This window comes from Glandiceps talaboti, chromosome 6 (genome assembly GCF_964340395.1).
Source record: "Glandiceps talaboti chromosome 6, keGlaTala1.1, whole genome shotgun sequence".
NCBI classification, from domain to species: Eukaryota; Metazoa; Hemichordata; class Enteropneusta; family Spengelidae; genus Glandiceps; species Glandiceps talaboti.
In genome coordinates this window covers 19142406-19165122 of record NC_135554.1, presented here as the reverse complement: position 1 = coordinate 19165122, position 22717 = coordinate 19142406, and the positions used below count along the sequence as shown (strand labels likewise).

The window sequence follows — 22717 nt, the reverse complement described above, 5'->3', positions numbered from 1 at the left end:
ATCTATTTAAGTTACATGCATGAATAACAGATATAATCATATCAAAATTTGTTCATTTTATTTGGTCACTCGACTGATAAATCTCTTTCCTTGCAGTGTGCTATACAAAATAATTTAGTTCCTGAACATACATGCATCACACACGACCTGCCTGTCTGATCAACTTAACAGCGTACTTCTTTCTTCTTGGGTTTATAATTATGCACCAACATGAAATACCTTAGGTCCACCTACATATATCTCAGTATTAAATACGCTAAATCAACTCAGAAATATCTCATTTTAACATTGAATATCAGAACACTTACACCCATCCACTACATATATGACATATGACACACATACACCCAGGCAATAAACTTGAAGTGTCTGATGCTTTAACACAGCTTGAGACAGGCTTTGAGCTACATTTGGTAGATAAAATCACTTGACAAGTGTGATGTTATCACATTTTATCAATGCTCCCAATACAATAGCACTATCGTTATGTACATGCATTGTCGGTGGTACGAAAAGTCATGGTAAAGAAAGCCATTTGACTCTATATACAGTACACAGTGAAATAGAGATCATAGGAAATGAGCACACACATATATAAGTTTCTAGACTAGAAGCTGAGAGCAAACTGTTACTTGTACTGGATACAGGTGTCCACATCCTATATTGCATTACAACTTGTCATATTGACATATCAGGCATCCATCAACCATCAACACCCACTCCATTTTAACATATGTTATGTGACACAATCTGGAGTTACAGGAGGGAGGGGGAGGGGGGGGGGGGTTCTTCCCATATCAGCTAATCTTCTGAATCTAATGAGAGCCAAATTTAGTTGTTGTGAGTCAAAATGAGAAAAACAGGCATTTCTTTTGAGTCACCACATAGTAAGAGATAGGGGAACACTAAATTTTGGTGCATCACTAGAAATTGTGTGCATCAGTGTGACGTCAAATTGGCTTAGAGGGCACACTCACCACATAGTTAGAGATAGGGGAACACCAAATTTTGGTGCATCACTAGAAATTGTGTGTGTCAGTGGTGCATCAAATTGGCTTAGAGGGAACACTGCTTGTGAGTCACCACATAGTAAGAGATAGGGAACACCAAATTTTGGTGCATCACTAGAAATTGTGTGCATCAGTGGTGCATCAAATTGGAGTAGAGGGCACACTCACCACATAGTTAGAGATAGGGGAACACTAAATTTTGGTGCATCACTAGAAATTGTGTGCGTCAGTGGGACATCAAATTGGCTTAGAGTGCACACTAGTCACCACATAGTTAGAGATAGGGGAACACTAAATTTTGGTGCATCACTAGAAATTGTGTGCGTCAATGGCATGTCAAATTGGCTTAGAGGGCACACTGTCTGAGTTAACTTATGTTATGTGATACTATATGGAGGTTAATTACTAAGAAGGTTGGTGCTTCTCATATCTGACAATACGCAGATAAGTTTGGAGTACATGTATATTGTTCAGCATATTGTTTTAAATAAGGTATGCATATTTTGTGGGCATATGACTCTAAAATGCATCTCACTAGCTTTAACCTGTTGTTTTTATCTTGTGGCAGTTTGTACCTATTTTATAATATGCATACTAGTGTTCATACTTCTTTTCTCATTTATGCATCTCGGGTGTATATTTATGATTCTATTTTCACTTTTAATATCTGATATATAAGTACAGTAGTACTACTTTTTTTTCGAATATAAATATTAAAGTGATAATAATGCCTAGGGTACATTTACGCGTGGTCTCCAGTATCCTCAAAACTTAACCTTAGTTTGTTTTTTGGTTCTCCCTTTTTCTTTACATGTTATGTTTTCAAGATCACTCTGTGAGTGCCACAAAGTACACTCAGTATATAAATCAATTTGCAGTCCATTTGCAACTAATCCATTGCATTGGTGTCACATGGTTTACTTTCCCCCCACAACAATAATCCCATCTCTTCTTTCACATGACCTTGTTCCCTGGGTACTGTGTTTAACATCTGTCATATCATATTTCATATTTCCTGGTAACTTCCCTAATGTGTTTTCAGGATGAATGTCCAAATACAGCCATTCAGAACTGGGAAGTCTACATATTACAATGTAATAAATTCATTCCATTCCATTCCATGGAATCTAGGACAGCATGGATTTCAGTCTTCTGGTTTTACTCAACAACAAACATGACACATAAACAGACAAGACAACAAGCATGATAAAGTAACCTATACTTCCAAAAAAACAAAAACAAAGAAACAGCTGACAGCCAAAATCTGCCCTAGCTTTTAAAATGTCAAATAGCCTAGATATTTGCTATGGTTTGCAATCACATGCAGCTGGGAGATTTTTGTATGTGACATTATTCAAAACTAAATATATCATCAAATTCAATCCTAGTAGACAGGTCTCTGGACTATTAGTATACAGGTTCCCTACAGGCTACGGCCATCATTCTATAGAACAAACAAACAACTATCCTGACCAAACAAACAAACAAACAAACAAACAAAGGCCATCATTCCATTGAACAAACAAACAACTATCCTGACCAAACAAACAAACAAACAAACAAAGGCCATCATTCCATTGAACAAACAAACAACTATCCTGACCAAACAAACAAACAAACAAAGGCCATCATTCCATTGAACAAACAAACAACTATCCTGACCAAACAAACAAACAAACAAACAAACAAACAAACAAATACTTATTACATCATTTGCATACACTTTTTAAGCAAACAAGAACATTTGAATGTTTTAAAACATGACTAACTTGTGTAACCTTTTTCATTAATTAAAAATGTAAAACTAAACCTATCACCATCATCAATAAGAAATAAAATATATCGTTTCTAACAAATTTTATTAATTTGACATTTTCAAAAATAATCCAAAAAATTAAATATACGCAAACATGTAACATACATACAAGTGAGTACTCTCTGTACAGCTCAATTGTATTCATAAATAAAAGTGTATAAAAAACGAAAACAGATACTGTATACACTAATTCACTGTATATTTGAATGTCTGGCCTTAATTTAAGTAATGGTACCTGTTATTCCAATTCATGCTCCAGTACTCTCTACATGGTGTTCTGACTCATAGCAAAACAACAAATGCTAAGGGTTAGGGGGTGACAACCTTCTGACACAAATGACTAAATAAGCTGAAACCTTAGAACATGAAAAAGTGGCACTCACAGGAGAGGAAGTTAGACAGTAAATTGCACTTTATTAAGGGACACGTGTCAGCTCTGAACATTTTTTTTTTCTTTTTTTTTGCGACATTTTTGTTTCATTTAAAGAATGACAAATATAATCAGACTTTAACTGAAACATGTTTTTTCTTCATCACCAGTAACTTTGAAATCGGTAGCATAACACACATTTTACCAAACCAAATAAATTAAACGTTGCAGGAAGTACTTTTTCAGTGCACTCAAAAAATACCCCTCATGACCTCAGGATTGTAGAGAAAATACATTTTAATATAAACGTGTCAATGGTACATAGTTATGTTCTTTTCAGGATATACACTACATCAATAATATATATTCATTTGTCTATTTTTCTTTTTTACTGTTTCAGCCCTTGAAGAAAGGTTGTCCACGTACAACATCAGCTACTTTGAATAAATGCTGATTTTTTAAGTAAATCTTGGACTTGTCTCCTTGAACTAAATCATCAATATATGTACACGATACAATAGTCATTTTATGTCAGTATTTGAAGCTCATCAAAAATGTTATCCATAGTTGACCCAAAGTGCTTTTAATGTTAAACAAACAGATTTTGTACGACAGTGTTCCTTTACGGATATAACATGACCCACTTTACATTTTAAAAGGTTCAATTTTTGTCAGGATGGTAATTAACACCATTTTAGTGGGTCGACAAAGGAGAAAGGTTAAATCTACAATTGTGTGGGGACAGCGGAAAATGGTTAAATCTACAATGGTGTGGACAGACAAGAAAGGTTAAACCTACAATTGGAAAAACATGTAAAATATGTGATCTTTTTTTCTGAAACATTCAAATTTTTGTTGGAAATGCAGACAAGAAAATGAGCAAAAAAATCCATGCATCTATGAACACCTACATTTATCCAAAGTAAGATTAATTAGGATTAAAATTTCAGTTTCAAAAAAAATTTGTCTGACAGAGCCAAAAAAATGTTGGTCCAGAACAAAGGGATGATTCAATGCAATCTGGGATGGTAGACTGCAATGATTGTCATCAGTTGACCGCACCCACCTCATCTGTCTGTTTATCTGGATGGTTCCATACACCTGTGGCTGATTCAAAGATGCATTGCACGTCTCTCCATACAATCATGAATGCCATACATTGTGTATGCACTGAGGTGTTGAATTTGCATGTGCTACTCAAGGGGGTGGTTGGCACCTGACCTTACCCTGGGTTCACCTGTAAAATCATTCTATGTTATAGATGGCGTTTAGTCTTTGTTCTATAAAATCACTCATAATCAGATGTCAACATGTCTTTCCATCATTTCCTGATGAAAACATTATTTCAAACGTAATAAATACAAAACAAGAGTAAACGTAACAACATAAATCACATCACTGGACCATTGGTAAATTATACCTTAATAATACCAGGTTTGAGTTCAGTCAATTGTAGGTTAAAAGGTTCAGTAAGTAGAATACTGTACGAGTACTGTATGAATATTACACCCAAAATGCACAAAATCAGCTTGTGTCTATAAGTGTTATTTTTATGGTGTCTATCTCAACATAAAACCTTGTGATCAGGCTCAGTGATCTTCATACTTTGTTTAACAGTTTGGGCAAGTTTCTTTGAAAAGAGTAGTAATTGTACTTCTGCAAATAAATTGTGTATAATCTCAAGCCAGGTTGTGGCTACAGGCCTAATTCAGATTGGGGTTAAAACAGAGGATTGAGAAATGTTTATTTGCCACAGCTATGACGTTGGTTCACAACAAACAAATAATTGCATGTAATCCTTACTAAGAATAAGATAAGACTCTTAAAGTCATGACCCAGGATTGAAACATACATATAGCTGTTAAACAGACATTTCTGCCATTTATATATTGACAAAAGTAGAATTGAAGAGAAGATTTACCTCTATCTACAGATGCAAAACCTTCAGAAATGGAGACACATCAGTTGAATAGCTCCAGGCACTTATGGTATCAAAGCTCGCAATGATGACTACACATGCCAGCTGATTCAACACAAAGGTGAAACTAAAACATTTTATTCCACGAAATCATCCTTCGCATCGTAGATTCAAATTAGATTACATGCGATATACCAGTAGATGTGTAAGTATGCAGCGCTCAAGGACTGACGCTCATTATTAATAATGGATCACTTCACAACACTGACACATACTTGTACCTAGGTACTACATGCATAAATGTTTGCTGGCTTTTAAAAATGGAACTGCAATTCGCAGAAATCAAAGCAAACAGATCATAATTAATAATAATGATGTCCTATTGACCATAGAGGCAAAGTTCCTGCCATCCCAATTTATTCATTTCAAGTCCATGTGGTGGATATCACATATAATGTATAATTGCCTGTTTCCTGTGTTTTTACCCAGGCATGAAATACTACACATACATGAGTGTTCAACTCTTTGCTTTAATCCTCTTTCTACCATGTTGGGGGGGGGGGGGGGGAGGTTGTACACACACAAATTACAAGTTGAAGAAAACAGGACTAATTTGCACAAGGTTTATGATTAATTACAATTAAATTTTTAAAAATAAAAAATCTTTATTCAAAGGCCCACAATTCAATCCCAGGTTCTCATGTTACTGCTGTCTTTTGAATGTCTAGCAGCATTAAAAGATCAGACAGGATTAGTTTTTTCCATCTCATAAACCACTAAGCCTCCTTATCAAAGTTTATGGCAGTGCTTACAAGAGAAATGGAGATGCCTTGCATGGTGTTTCACTCATAAGACAACTTCAAATGCTAAATAAACAATTATAGCAGGAGTCACACACAGTGGGGATGTAGAAACAGACAGCGGGGATGTAGAAACAGACAAATTAATTAAATAATCAGTTGGAAAGTAAAACAGTTGAAGTCATTAAAATCATCAAGTCTATGTGTAATGTTTTCAGCAGAAGTCTGTTTCTACTGCACTGTAAAAGAATAGCAATACGTTATCACTTTTCAATGTGATTGGGTAAAAGATACTGTTGTGTTGTGTTATGTATCTGTTATTGTAAGTCTAGAGTTGAGTTGTGTCTATCTTTGTGTTAGAAACATCATACCCCATGGGCAAAACACCGAGGCAATGTCATTTCTCCCATAACAGACACCCTCGCCCTTTTTCAAAGCACACCAGTGACCAATACAACTTAAAGGCCTGGGATTCAATCTCAGGTTTTCATGTTTCAATCTCAGGTTTTCATGTTATCAGCAGAGTAATAAGGATATCAGTATCACAAGACCATCCATTTGTTTCAGACAAACTTTAATGTAATCTATAGCTCTGCCAGACAACTATTAATTCCAACTCTAAACAGTTTTCCAATCCCAAATTTTAGTAATGCTCCACACTGGGCTTTTCAGTTTTATAATATTATAATATTATTGGCGTTGCTAAATTTTGTTTTAATATTTCACTCTCTCGTCTTCTGGGTTTTTCTCTTTTTTCATTTATTGTATATCAACTTTAATAACTTTCTTTTTTTTAAAAATATATTTGTCATTATTTCTTAACTCCTTTGTTCAAAATACATTCAATCATTCATTTATATTTGTGGGTTTTTTTGGGGGGGTTTCTTACATTTTCTTATATATATCACATATAATTATTTTACTGTTCTGTATATGAAGCTTGTTTTTAAGTTCATCAACCAGCTAACAATGATACATACATTAAAACTAATCTAAATATACCAGAGGTCAGTAGTCCATTAAGTCTACTGGTATGTTTTGCTGACATCCATATTCATAGGTCGTGGAGGTAAATTAATCAGTCTAACTCATAAAGCTATTCGACATGAACAATTTTGATGATGAGAATCCCTATATCTGAATGTAAGTCTATCATTGTACAACGTGTCAGGTAATTTAGGTGTCTTCAACTTCTTTTCATTGATTGTAAATGTAGTCATTCACATTACAATTTTTGTCATGAAATTTTGCTGGCACCACAGTTTTTTCTAGCATATTCATATGTACCTTAGTATGAGTGGTAGCCTTTTATTTAAAACATATTACATGTGTGTACAGTTTACTGCTCTCTCCTAAATTCAGCTTCAATTGGTGAAAACATTAGGGGAGGGAGAGGCTGTTGTGAACTTAACAAACCAGGATGGGTATATTAAAGTCACCTACAATTAGTTTCAGAACAGTGGGAATATCTCTTAATTGACCAATGATTGGACAGAATAGTGGGGGAATATCTCTTATTTGACCAATGATTGGGCACAAAAGTGGGGCGAATATCTCTTATTTGTTATATCTGTTATTTGACCAATGAGAGCGGTCAGAATGGTGGGGTGAATATCTGGCAAATGATTGGTCAATTCTTTACTCAATGGTTGATTGGAATGAAAGAAAATAATTTACTTAGCAACTAGAAAATAGATGGGAAAAACGACCAGTGGGACCTTACCTCTGGGGAGGTGATGGTATACAGCTTAGGACTCCTATTAATAAACATTTTAATAACGTACATTTGTAATAGATCTACCTTGAATTATCCTGGGTAAACACAATACATATTTGAACAATAGTTAGGGTAAATACTTCTATTGATACCATATGGAGCAAATGATATACTATACTTTGCTGATAAATTGTAATAGATGGGGGTTACATGTAGCACAACTACTTTATTTGTATATTGTTATCAGACCACAGCACTGGCAGAGTAGTCGGCTCATATATCATCGGATTTAATAATACAACCCAAATGTTTGCGATTTATCTAAAATCCACCATAAATACATTTTATTATAACGAAAATCATAAAACCTGAAACAAAATATTGCCTGGCTGGACAAAAAATACTACGCACATTGCTACATTTTATCATCTGGCACGCCATACATCTAATTAACCATTGTTGCTACACTTTCTTTGTGCCGATGGTCGTTGCTACACTTTCTTTGTGCAGATGGTCATTGCTACACTTTCTTTGGGCCGATGGTCATTGCTACACTTTCTTTGTGCCAATGGTGATTGCTACACTTTCTTTGTGCCGATGGTCATTGCTACACTTTCTTTGGGCCGATGGTCATTGCTACACTTTCTTTGGGCCGATGGTCATTGCTACACTTTCTTTGTGCCAATGGTGATTGCTACACTTTCTTTGTGCCGATGGTGATTGCTACACTTTCTTTGTGCCGATGGTCATTGCTACACTTTCTTTGTGCCAATGGTGATTGCTACACTTTCTTTGTGCCAATGGTCATTGCTACACTTTCTTTGTGCCAATGGTGATTGCTACACTTTCTTTGTGCCAATGGTGATTGCTACACTTTCTTTGTGCCAATGGTGATTGCTACACTTTCTTTGTGCCAATGGTCATTGCTACACTTTCTTTGTGCCAATGGTGATTGCTACACTTTCTTTGTGCCAATGGTGATTGCTACACTTTCTTTGGGCCAATGGTCATTGCTACACTTTCTTTGGGCCAATGGTCATTGCTACACTTTCTTTGGGCCAATGGTCATTGCTACACTTTCTTTGGGCCGATGGTCATTGCTACACTTTCTTTGTGCCGATGGTGAGCTACCATTATCAATAGTCGATTTTCCGGTTCCAAGATGCATTGCGTGAGAGGATGTCGCTTATGTTGTTAGATTTAGTCTTGTTTTGTCTTTATTACATTTGAAATAACATTTTCATAAGGAAATAATGGTAAGACATGTTGACCTCTTTAATTATGGGTGATTTTATCGAACAAAAACTGAACGCCATCGATGACAAAGTGGGATTTTACGGGTAAACCAAGGGTACCATCATGTGACAACCATCCCCCTGAGTAGCGCGTGCACACCCCTCCACACGTACAGAATACATGCCATTGTATGGAGAGACACGCAGTGCATCTTGGAACCGGCAACAGGTCTATATCAGTTCAATGTTCAAAGACAACATGAGAAGCCTCATAGTATACTGGCAAACCTAAACTTCCTCCCAGTAAAACACATTACAAGCGACCTATCGGTCAGAATAGCTCCGCTGTTTTTTTTTTTAATTTAATTTTTTATTTTGGTGACATGTAGAAGTGGTTCAGGTCTTCAGCTCTTCACTATGCAGTTTTGTTTTAGCGATGCAATAAAGTGGTTAGTGGTTTCATATGATGTCTCACTATAAAACACATTTTACACAGAAGTTGGTAATGTATTGTACTTTTATACCATAGTCACCATTTTATGACAAAAATCTACTGTTATGAAAAATTGCACAAAATCTCAGAAAAAAATGACTGGGAAATGCACACAAGAAAAAGAAAAAAAGAGGATTTTGAGGTTGGCTATAAATAATTCCAGTGTCTTACAGCTGTAACCCTGGAAAATTTTAATGATGAATGAAATAAACTAGGGATCTAAAATAATTTTGAGGCAATTTGAATTTCAATTTTCTAACAAATTTACAAAGTCAACAACATTCAACTTGTACTAGTTGTGGTAGATATATATAGGGAAGAAATGTATTAATCGCCATCTTAGTTTCCGTACGGCGACAATCTCAAGTACCCGGAAGAGAGTCATTCTCAGCCATACGTTACAGTGGTAACACTCGTTCATGTTCGGTTACCTTTCACAAAGAAAACACAACGAAATGGTTGAAATGATCTTTTTTTTTATTTCTTTTCATCACAACAACAAAATCTGCGTGATCAAAAGTGTTGTAAACTAAACCAGAAAGAATTATCGGACTGGCTAAACTTCCCGATGAACTGGAGTAAGGTCCTACTACTTCCAAGTAAGCCTCGATAGTACTATAGTACGTGAGAAAATCGTCTCAAACTAGCGATACAACTTTCAAAATATAACTTGACATGTCTTCATTTGTTAGAGTTATACAATTCAAGACGGGTTTTCACTCGAAAACAACAATTCTGTGAATAATGACACTCTGAACGCAGCGATTTCTCGGACGATGTTACCACTGTAACGTATGGCTGACAACGACTTGCTTCCGGGTTAGTCCCTCGTGCATACGGGTGGATTGTCGGCGATTAATACATACATCGTCTGATATTTTAATTCAGTGTTTCTTGTGACCGGCGCCTGTCAGCAGACTCTGCCATTTTTTTCATCATTCCATTGTATTTAAACCTTGTACTTGACATTTCGCAATATTTATAATTCTCAACAAAATACCTCAACATGCCTCACTTCGCTCGTACTCAAAGCAGCCCCGCGCGGTATGATCACTGACACTGATGACATGATGAGAGAGAACCTTTTCGGATTTACATGTAAAACGGGAAAGATACGCAAAACATAATGCAAAGTCTGAAGCCAAATTAAAGTTGTAATTATTTTAATTATTTTTACTTGCCAAATATTTGCATTTTGGAAAGGCAAGACACGTTCATGTCGTTTAACTTTACATGTGAACTGTCGGCCATAACTTCAACCGCATGCCTGGCATGCCCTTCCTTACGCAAGTTGTCTGAATTCTGGTTCACTGTCATTCCAAATTGCACGACAATATAGAATTAACCACAAGTTACATGTTATCTGAAAACATCACACTTTTATAGTGGGTCTGAAGTGTGATTTTAGTGAGTACCAAGAACGTCCTGTGTTGATACTCAAGATACTTGCTGTGGAAAATCGCTCGGTCAAATGAGGTCACCTACAGCTTCTGGTCGAATCAGGATAGAGTATGCAAATGAGGATGTTGCGGACTGGCTGATTATGTAGAAGGGTGCAGAATTGGATTTGAAGTTTACAACCCTGTTTCGAACAAACGCTTGTCATTTGGGCGCCCAATGCGTAGAATTATGACTATAGCACATATTACATTGCTTGTTTGACGTCAATAGTGTCTTTTGAAAAGTGGCAGTTTACTTAAAGTCTCGTCGACTGATTTCCAATATGGCGTCGGTCATTATGCTCATTAACATATTCATTTTTTTTTCAAATTACAAAAAAAAAATCATAAAAAATAAAAATGAGGATGTGCTGACTTGAAATTAACAAATCTGAGTAAGCTACCCCCTGCGCATCAACACGCCAGATATCAAAGCAATCTAATAAGAGGTTTTCAAGGAGTTGATGAAAATGACATTTTATGAAAAAAAATCATAAAAAATTGAAAATGGCACAGATCAACTTGGCATGAACAAATCTGAATAGCCTCCCCCCAGGGAACATGCACACCAAATATCGAAGAATTCCGACTGTCACTTCCGGAGTAGATAGTAAAAATATAAAAGTTTGACGGACACCTATGATTCACTCTACTCTCTATACCTCAATACCCACCTATACCTAAAGCTACGCTTTCAGCTTTCGCTGACAGCGGAGCTAAAAATCTCAGCTTACACAACGTTACAGTATCACAATAATCAAAATCAGGAAATATTTACTTTCTCTATGTTTTATTCCAACTTAATTTGCAGTCAACAATGCTTCATTTTTTCCAGTTACAAACGAAAATTGCAACACACTTAGTCAAAAACAATTACTGGAAGGGAATCCAAGATTTTTATTGACGTCACATCATCAGCATCATCAGCAGTGAATTACAATAACAGCTCATTTTAAGTGACCACCGATGACGTCGTCGATAAGAGGTCAGTGAAGAAATCTGGATTTGGTTTCCAAAAAAATGTTGACTCTGTGTGTAAAAATTTTCAGTTGTAACACTGAAAGTATAGAATGGTTCAATCCTTTATTCAGTACTAATACTATGACCACTGGCCTTATGTACTAGACTGTCGACAGTCGTTTGTGCCTTTTTTGCTACGTTTCATCTAAAACAATGTTGTTGCCTCGCTCCATAACACTGAATACTAATGGCAAATGCGTACTGATAATGATATGAACAGCGAGGGCCAGAGACATGGGCTCGTGCCTCATATCATTATCAGTACGCATTAGTATTCAGTGCTACGGAGCAAGACAACGACTTTGTTTCACATGAAACGTAGCAAAAACATCGTCGCAAACCACGGCCTGTTTTTACGGCAACGTTCTTAAAAAGCCTTGCACTGGGGGCTTGTTTCTAAGTGTAGTTGTAGAAATAATAACTCTGGTTTGCGAGAATGAGCAAAAAAGGCATGAACAACTGTCAACAGCCTACTTATGTACAAACATTCGCAATTGTCGTATCAGAGACAAAAAAACTAAAGTCACACATTTCATTTGTGTCATCCGTAACATTAACTCTGAATTCAGAGTCAGTTCAGTTCTTCGTACTGTTTTTTTCCCTTTACTCAGGTATCAATCAAAATTAATAATCAGAAATAATAAATTTTGTTTCTTGGAATTATCATGCATTTCTAAATCCTTCAAACATGAAACCAAAAACAGCTAATAATTGCATTAGAAATATAACTGCCATATCTTTATATTTTAGTACAGCAAGCTGTGCAGTCAATTGTAAGCAGACTGTTTCTGTGTGATACATAATTCAATAAAATAATGAGAAAACATTTTTCTGTATTGCTTTCGGAATTTTGACCGTACTAATATAGTTTCAGGAGCAGAAAAAATAACAGTATATCGAAAATAAGATTACATAGGAAAGTACATATATATCCAAGAGGTCAAAACATTGCACCGTACTCAATAACTAATGTGGATCAAAATAGTCTAATCTACTCCCAGTTTTACACAATGTTAAATTTATGGTGGTTTCCAGCACCATGTAACCTCTCCAACTTTAACTATCTGCAATATGATCTACACAAAATAAATATGAGTTGATGGAAAGCAACTTCATTTACACCCCACCCACACCTACACCCCACCCCCATATCATTATCTCCATTGTAAAGTTAAGTATTCTGTTATGTGTTTCTATGGCCTTATTTAATCTGGTTTTCAAATAAATACGTGTTTTCCCATTAACTGGATTACATTCTTTAGTATCATTATCAATCACGATTAATTACAAGTGTCATATTGTTTTCTTATATGACAATATTTGATCTACTTTTCAAAGATGTTTTTTCATTAACTTGATTACTTTCATCTTAGTATTGTTATCACTTATTACAAGCATTTAAGTGTTATATTGTTTTCTTGTGCGATCATATAAATGACTTACTTTTCAAACAAATGCTTCCCATTAACCTGATTATGTTTTTTTTTTAGGATAACTATCACAAGAACACGTATCATATCTGTCTTCTTACCGGCTCCCTGTAGCGTAGTGGTTATCGCACAGGATTAGCAGTCGGGAGGTCACGGGTTCGAATCCCACTGGAAACAGGGGATTTTTCTGTGACCGACCCAAACCCAGGGTGAGTGTTCTACAGACTCGATGGGTAGGCTGTATCACTCAGTCGTGTCTCACTCACAAGACGAGTGCGAATTTGGGGGGACTCCTGGAGTAATGACTCGAAAAGTCGGGGATGATTACTCACACGGAGCCTGCAGGTGCTATGTTTGCCGGGCCTGGGTGACTCTGGGATAGCCTGTGGACTGACTGGGAAAGCCTTGACAGTTCCATAGCAACGTGATATAGAGCGTGCTACATAGCCCTGTCACGTAGTCCCAAAACCCGAATGGATCTCTGTAGCATTTGTGTGTTTGTTTGTTTGTGTGTATTTGTCTGCATAACAGAAAATCGCTGGGAGGAATTCCCAGCACAAAAATATAAAAAAAAAAAATATAAAAAATATCTGTCTTCTTATCTGACAATATTTGATCTACTTTCAACCATGTTTTTTCATTAACTTGATTACTTTCTTTAGTATTGTCATCAATAATTAATTTTTCTATCATTTTATTTATTTTCCAATAATAATATAATACATCAAGACACTGAAAGTTTAATACATCCTTTATACTAGATGGTTTGTTCCCGGGCTTCCAGTCACAATTAAAAAGTAACACATTTCTTTATACCCTTAGGGACGATTGCAAAATGTCGCACAAGCTCACCAAATAAACGATGTTCGTTTAGGTCAACCCCCCCCCCCCCCCCACCTAAACGAATGTTGACAAGTGCAACATCAAATGTAAACTATGATGAAAACTGTAGCAGTCACACCACTACTATCAATGTAATGAAAAAAAACAACATGATTGTATAGTAAACACATTAAAATACTGCCAGAAACCCAGCACCCTATATCTCACATTACAAGTATATTTTATCAAGTTATCAACATCTCAGAGGTAAATACAGAAGCTGTTATCATTGAAGGCGTGAAAGTTTTCGAAATTTGGTTAGAAGTGTGAAAATGAAGTTCAGCAATCACATTAATGTTTTGTTTCCAAATAAAAGGTTACTTTAATATATCTTCCCATTCACTATCACTTGTCTAAAAACCAGCAGCCACGGGCAAAACTCCTACCGTATAAACTGCTGTGATAGTCTGAAGTCTAAAATAAGACTAGAATGATGCCATTTTAGTCATACAGTATCACAGCCATTACTAGAGTATGAGTTTTGCCAATGGCTACTAGTCATTCAACAAGTGAGAGTGTAGAGTAGACTATGTAATTTGTAAATAACCTTTTATTAACAAAAAAGACTAACGACAACAAATACTTACATGTATGTATGTATGTATGATGTTGTGGCCCATGACTAATGTTAAACCTGGATCATTAAAGAAAGTGACTTATGAACACTGCCTTCTCTCTAACAGCACAGCTGGATATTTAGCAAATGCAATTTCAAATAAGCTTTCAGTAAGTCACACTGAAAGATTCACCATGACATTGTGGGCACAACAAATCTCTCAGTCTATGAGTAAAGACCACTTGCTGAGATGATGTAATTCCCGAGGGCATAGCTAGCCAGCCCCCTCTGATAACAACAGTTCAATCATGAATTCATACAGTTCCGTCTGATCTCATTATTATGATTCCATTCACAGCTAAAGAGACAACATATCTGACAAATTGATTGTAAATCGACTCTATATCATGAATATATCATTGCCACATCACTCAGGGGCAACGTACCACTTCAACCTTTCTGCCTGTATTGTCTAGACCAAAGATATATAGGGTTAATGGCTCTTATCAAATTGATCTAGCAGCACTAAAAAGTAAAGTGTCACCTCAATTTAATCTCTACCCCAATTTAAGTCATAAAGTCATTTTATTATTGTTAAAAAATACAGAATGGTACATATCAATCTATATTTCTAAGAACAGTATAAAAATAGATTATAGTTGCCATTTAACAGGTCGTAAGTGTGATAATTGCATATCACTTATTCTTATGTGATATATGATGTATGATATATGCATATGTACAATGTATATGTATCAGGAATGTAGAAAATTTTAATGGTAAGGAAAAAATGTTTCGATAGCCTGAAGTTTGCTGTGCGAAACACAGAGTCACTTAATTCTCCACGATCAGTCATAGTCCCTTCTTTTAATTCTGAGGACCCTGCTCTCACTATATTTGCAAAAATTTGTAATCCCATAGTTGCTATCAGAAAAGGCTGACATTAAAAGGCAAGGAAATTCGACATAAGTTTGATCTTTGGGAAAACATTTGACGCAATCAAATTATGATTATTTGTAGGTTTCAACAAGTCAGAAAAGACAAAATAAACATTTCAAATAGAAATATTAATGTTTCAAATTCTTTTCAATATTTTACAATTTTCTCAGCTGGAAATTTATCGCTTACATATGTTTACTTTTTTCCACCTTCTGGCCCAAGAACGTGCATTCAAAACTCACAATACACAAATGGGGTACATACATATTGCATAAACAACAGTACATACAATTGGAATTCATTCTCACAATTTTTTTTATATAAAAATAAAATCCACATGAAAATACTTTTCACTTCTATAGTTACTATACATGCATACCTCATAAACCAGTGAAACTCACATCCATGTAACACAGTAGTTTCTTTTTCTAGCAAATAATGAAATTCCTTGCAAATATAATATCTACGAGCATGCTTGAGGTTTTTTCTCCTTTTTAATTTTTTTATTTGCAATATCTGTCATTGTTTACACAACGTATTTTTTGCATTTTTTGTTATTTTTATCTGTCGTGGTTATTAAAGGTATAATTTTCACTCCTGCATGACATGTCACAGTTTTAAACAAACATTCAGTAGAACTATAAGTAGATCAAACTTGCAATAGTGACGCAATACTTTTGTATCAAGTATCTCAGGGTCCTAACAGACAAACGGATAAGATATACGCATCGTACGTGTACGTGTTTTGGTTCGTGTGATGTTACGTACAAGCCCACGGAGAGATTACATAATTTTGTTTATCACTGGAGATAAAGATTCTGAAGACACTTGGTTTAGTTTACCCATTTACGTAATCGTAAAGGCCCGCTTTCATGTGCTTATCGAAGTTTTAAATCTGTTGTTTTCTTGACTGTTAGTAAAACAAAACACCCAATACCTTCATAGTTTAATTAAATCAGTACCTAAGAAATATAAGCAAATTAGTAATTAGCTCTACATCGAAAACCACTAGTATCGGTACGCGGTGTATGTGCCCGCAGGCTGTTCTACATTATACGCCTTGTGAGTGATACCATCACGAGATGAAATCGCTTGTAAAAAATCACCCAACTTGTATTACATGCATGACGATGCCGACAGTGTACACAAGAACGGATTTCTACAGACCAGAAGACATTCAAGAGCAGTTCATATACGTTTTGTTCTCCGAAGAAGGTGTTTTAATATGTATATGACACCCAGTATCAAAATATTGGAGACAAGGCGCAAGGCCAATGTTGTTTACTACATTGGTTGCCTCTCTGGCCGTTGTGTGTACAATATATTGTATTGGTACATTTGTATATGGGTCGATATACAACGACGCTATCTTCATCGGAGAAACATAACATTACACTGACAAAATTCATGTTTCACCATGATTCTGTCCACGTCCATCGGAAGCGAAATACATACATGTACCTACTACTACGAGTATATACTAGCCTGTACACACGGAAACGCACTCCGGCCTCCAACGTTGAACAGAAAAAAAGTTTGAATACAAAATGTAATGTCAGTTTACCTTGCTTATATCTCAAATACTTCATCGTAACATCAGGCCTGAAAGACCGTTGAAATTGGTCGTCCGTTCATCTGTAATCAATGTTCGATAATGTTGTTGGAGTTTCGACTGCTTCTACGTACTTTCCAACATGTCTAACTCCTCTTGACCCATATGATCTGACTAGCTGGATAATGACCCAGTACTTCCTTATATGGCATTCTGATTTACATACAATTCTATTGACTCCATAGCTGTGCGTAAATGCACGACATTAGCTCTTTCTGATCAAAGCAAAAATCTAACATTTGAATAGTAAAATTAATCTAGCTAATTTATTTAGTATTTGTATATTTGATGACCTATTATTCACGCGTTATATAAAAGGAAGCAAAGTTTTTATAAACTTTTAGGTCACGTGACTCTACTTAGTCGTACTTTCCAGGAAGAGCGGAAATGAGCTGAGACAAGCTTGTCATTTAAATTATACACGTAAATGATAACGCGTGGGGAGAACGAGGTCTCGTGTGAATTCTCAGCCCACTATATGTGCTAGAGTCAGAGTGGCTAGTGCAGTGGCCTTGGCTGAAATTTATCACTTCATTTTTTGATAGCCGCTATGTCATTCATATTCAGTTATCTGTCAGCGGCAGTAAGTGTGGCTTTTTATTTTGTACGATTGAGACTTTTTTTCAATAATTTTTTGAAATCTTTGTTCTCTTTAAGTGTCAAGTTTGCGTAAAGATAACGTTAGGAGACCTTCAATCACAGGGTGCCCAGGCTCATTTAGTTCTGTTTACAAATATAAACAAAACAAAATAAACATACAAGTTAACAAACAAACAAACAAACAAGTAAACAAACAAACAAACAAACAAAATAAACTGACAAATGAGTAGATACATACATGAGTAAACGACAACAAACCAACGAACAACCAAACACTGCCCCCCCCCCCCCCCAACGAAATGGTCACATGGAAATAACCCCCAAGGGTTGAGACTGATCAAGTACTATGCGTACGATTATAATTTTCATATCCTGAAAAAAATGCCATAAATTGACTTCAGATCAGTCAAAAATCCACCTCGCTAGAACAAATATGCTTAGAACTCACATTTCAACCGGCGAAATTGACAGCTAAATGAACAGAAAGGCTTAAATCCCGACGATTTCTGAGTTGTTGCTCTGTGGTATCTTGCAATTTTTAAAGCTGGTTGCAAATGTTAAAAACACGCGGGATACCTATATTTGAATATCCAATTTAAATATTCATGTATGTATGTATATATATATATATATATATATATATATATATATATATATATATATATATATATATATATATATATATATATATATATATATAACTCGGTGAGTATCAATCTGCTATAAGACAGTGCTCTATACCGCAGTGGCAGAGCGTAATAGTTTTGGTAGTACTGGAACTCTTTCTTGGGTGTAACTCGGAGTTTCACGCATATTGCGATCATCAGACACTCTGATGAGTCAGAGTGTCTGATGAGATCGCAATATGCGTGAAACTCCGAGTTACACCCAAGAAAGAGTTCCAGTACTACCAAAACTATATATATATATATATATATATATAATATATATATATATATATATATATATATATATATATATATATATATATATATATATATATATATATATATATATATATATATATATATATATATATATATATATATATATATATATATATACGTGCTGGACGGTGGGTGTCCGGGATATATAGTCGACGCCGCGCTGCCCACCATATGTGTACTCGTGTAGTGCTGCTTCGGCATCCGGTTCCAAACTACTAGTGTAAGATTGAACTATAGAATGACAAATCAAATACGGGTAACTTTTCGAAGATAAACTATAAAGTGTTGTAGCGTGATACTTTTCTTAGCAAAATGAAAACTGATCATCAGTTGTCTGATGATCGCACAATGCGTGAAACTCCGAGTTACAACCAAGAAAGAGTTCCAGAACTACCAAAACCATATATATATATATATATATATATATATATATATATATATATATATATATATATATATATATATATATATATATATATATATATATAGTTATCCATGTGTTCAAAATATTTTTATTTATCAAATCCCCGCATGCATATTGTTTGTTTGTTTGTTTGTTTGTTTGTTTGTTTGTTTGTTTGTTTATAACACGGTTCCTGGACTCATTTATTGCAGATGTATACATACATGTATAAGACTAATAAAACTATATTCTTTGTATCCAGTGTTTAATTATTAAACCCTCTTTACATGCTCATAGGTTATGTTTATTGTGCTCTTTGTTATAAATTATAAATAATTAAATTATAACAATAACAATAACAATAACAATAACAATATTAATGAATATTTATAATGCGCCTTTTATCCTGAGAGGCCAAGGTGCTCACGCGGCACAACGGCCTTTTATATTCCTCAACTCCCAGAGGGCATACAATCCATTACAGCATATGCCAACATTCAATCTTTTATATTACAAGTTTCACTGTTATGTGGGCTGCTGTTCAATTACATGAAAATACATTGTTGAATAGTTAACGTACTGTCCCGAAATGACACGTGCTGGACGGTGGGTGTCCGGGATATATAGTCGACGCCGCGCTGCCCACCATATGTGTACTCGTGTAGTGCTGCTTCGGCATCCGGTTCCAAACTACTAGTGTAAGATTGAACTATAGAATGACAAATCAAATACGGGTAACTTTTCGCAGATAAACTATAAAGTGTTGTAGCGTGATACTTTTCTTAGCAAAATGAAAACTGTTAGTGAAAATATATTTTGGAATAGTAAGGACACATGACGGTTTAGTGTTGAGATCAATGAATATTTTCTGTGAAGTTTCGAAAGTTGCGTCACATATACATGTAAAGCTTGTGGGGTGAGGGTGGGGTGCCGTTGTCTCTTTTGATTCTGTAGGATGCGAACACCGGAACTCTGACATTTTTTGTCATGGGCTAATATATATAATTGTCCATACTCGCAAAAATATGGTTGCACTATCTTACAACAAACACGTGACAGTGACTATCTCCGCGGACTACAACCGTATCTAGACTGGGGTCAGAATTTACGGCAGGGGGATCTGGGGTGACATTATTTTGGTCCAAAATATGTTCGCAGCCCCCCCCCCCCTTCGCGTTCTCAAAATATTTTCATGCTCCCCCCCCCGAAACGAGCCCAAGAATTTTCGTAGCCGCACCCCCACCCCCCGCGCTCCACTTCAGAGATGTACAGTATGGTACACTACATTAAACTAACAGTGGAGATTAACTTCAGCTCCATACATAACAATGAGAGATTTCTTTACAAATTCATGTGGGCTTTGCGAAAAAGTCTCACATTGGAATGTAACCTACCTATATACTTGTTTTCTCTTTCAATCTTGATTCTGGGCAGAAACAGCATTCCTCAACATAGCAGTTGGGAGGGTGCTTACTGTGGGAGGGGACTCCCTCCCACAGTAAGCACTTTTTAAAAGAAATAAGGACATTTAATGGCATAAAATCTCAAACCATACACATAATCGAAAGCTATAGACTGCTTGAAAATTGTCTTCATTACCCCAACTTTATTCATTATATATAGAGAGAGAGAGAGAGAGAGAGAGAGAGAGAGAGAGAGAGAGAGAGAGAGAGAGAGAGAGAGAGAGAGAGAGAGAGAGAGAGAGGGGGGGGGAGAGAGGGAGAGAGAGAGAGAGAGAGAGCGAGCGAGCGAGCGAGCGAGATAGAGAGAGGGGGACAGAGAGAGAGACATACAGACAGACACAGAGACAGACAGACAGACACCAACTCATCACTGAGGGTTTTTTTAGAAGTTATTGTGGCGAAGACACGAGATTTTTTTAAAATTTACTCGGTAAACGACTGCTCCTGAGTGTTTTGGTTTAAACCATGAGCAAAATATTTCGCCCCACCCCTTTCAGACCATCAGAATTTTCATGCCCCCCTTTTAATCCTCATTTTTTTCATGCCCCCCACAATTACTCCCAAAAGCCCCCCCCCCCCTCAATTCTGATCCCAGCCCTAATATAAACAGTACATAGTTTGGCATACGTTACTCCTAATACTTTTCAAACAGAAACAGAGCACGGTGAAACAAATGACACACCAGTTATTTTGCAGGCAATTATTATAACGCGAAATTTGCAAAACAAGGAAATCAAGCCGGTATTATATGATTTACAGTAGATTGGACATGACATACACAGTTCTCTGTAAATCACATACATGTATGTGCACTAGCTGTCAATATCGGCTTCATTTCCATACTTTTATTAGGAAGCCTCAATGATTACAAGGGAAGGCAGGGAATGAGGAGGTGGGAGTCATATTTTACAAAGCGGTTCTCTGGAGAGGGTCACATTTTGGAAATTAGAATGAGGGAATGCTCGTTACGACGCGCAGGGTCAGGCAAGGCCAGTTCAGGTCAGGTCAGGTCTTGTATCGACTGAATATATTTTAATAAGGGGTTTACATTCAGATCCAAAGATGTGAATCCGTCATTATATTTGTTGTACATTTTCGATTATTTGTCATCGGGTTATGTCCTCAGCAATTCGTCATCAGTTATCTCTTTTCTTTTCAAAATCGCTGTGCAATTAGTGTCTTCTGTTCTTGTATACCATACCTTACACAGGGAGTCTTCAGTATTTACAAGGGGGGGGGGGGGCTGGGAATTAGAAAGAACACTTTTTACAAATCAGCTCTCAAGGGAGGGCCATAGTTTAGAAAATGCGATCTGGAGAGGGTCTCATTTTACGTTGACTCATCATATTGTCTAGTCTATCAGCTAGCCCTCGGATGTTCTTCCGATAAAATACGACACACAGCCGAACAACGCTATCGAGGATGGAACAACCGAGGTCTAGCGAATGTCATCAGGATATAAATAACTGCCAATCAGAGAACCGTATTAGCGACAAGCACAAACAGAGGACAATAGCTAAATTTTCATGCATATTCATCTTATGGAGGGGCTTGTAAAAATAACCACCAATGCGTTAACTAAAATGTGTGAATGACAACGTCTACACACTCATCAAACACAATTACCATAAACCGATAAGACATAGTAATGACGTAAGTGTGTTTGTCAACACCTGCATGCAGAGATTGAATATATTAAAGTATATATATGCATATATGGCCCAACCCACCGCTTATCGTAATCTCAATGGAATGTCCGGTCTGAAAATGACATTCGCTAGACTGTTCGGGCAAGCCCTCACATGCGAACTTGTTCGCTTATAGTTATAGCATCGAAAGAAAGCCCGAACGTCTAGCAGCAAGACTACGTATTGTCTAGCATTGCATTATTTTGGCTTTTTTGTCATCCCATTGCTGCCATTCGGTTTAGGGTTTAGGTTAGGGTTAGGTACCATGATATCAGCCTATATCAATCAAACTGCTGCTGACAACTATGTAATGAATTATCAGTTGTGGTGTGAGGAGAGGAGTTGGTCTCACGGGTGTAAAAAAGGGAATAGTTGGGAA

General features: G+C 36.2%; 1 protein-coding gene across 2 annotated transcripts in view; it reads right to left on the bottom strand.

The window, feature by feature from the left end:
- LOC144436075 (uncharacterized) overlaps positions 1-17329 on the bottom strand; it is a 57336-nt gene extending 40007 nt beyond the window's left edge. The window contains exon 1 of one of the 2 annotated variants that reach the window (XM_078124749.1): positions 17190-17329. The gene's annotated coding sequence lies outside the window, so the exon portion shown is untranslated. Of the gene's footprint in view, positions 1-4262; positions 4287-17189 lie in introns of those variants that run through there. The other variant, XM_078124750.1, reaches the window with a different exon arrangement.
- Positions 17330-22717: the final 5388 nt, after the last annotated feature.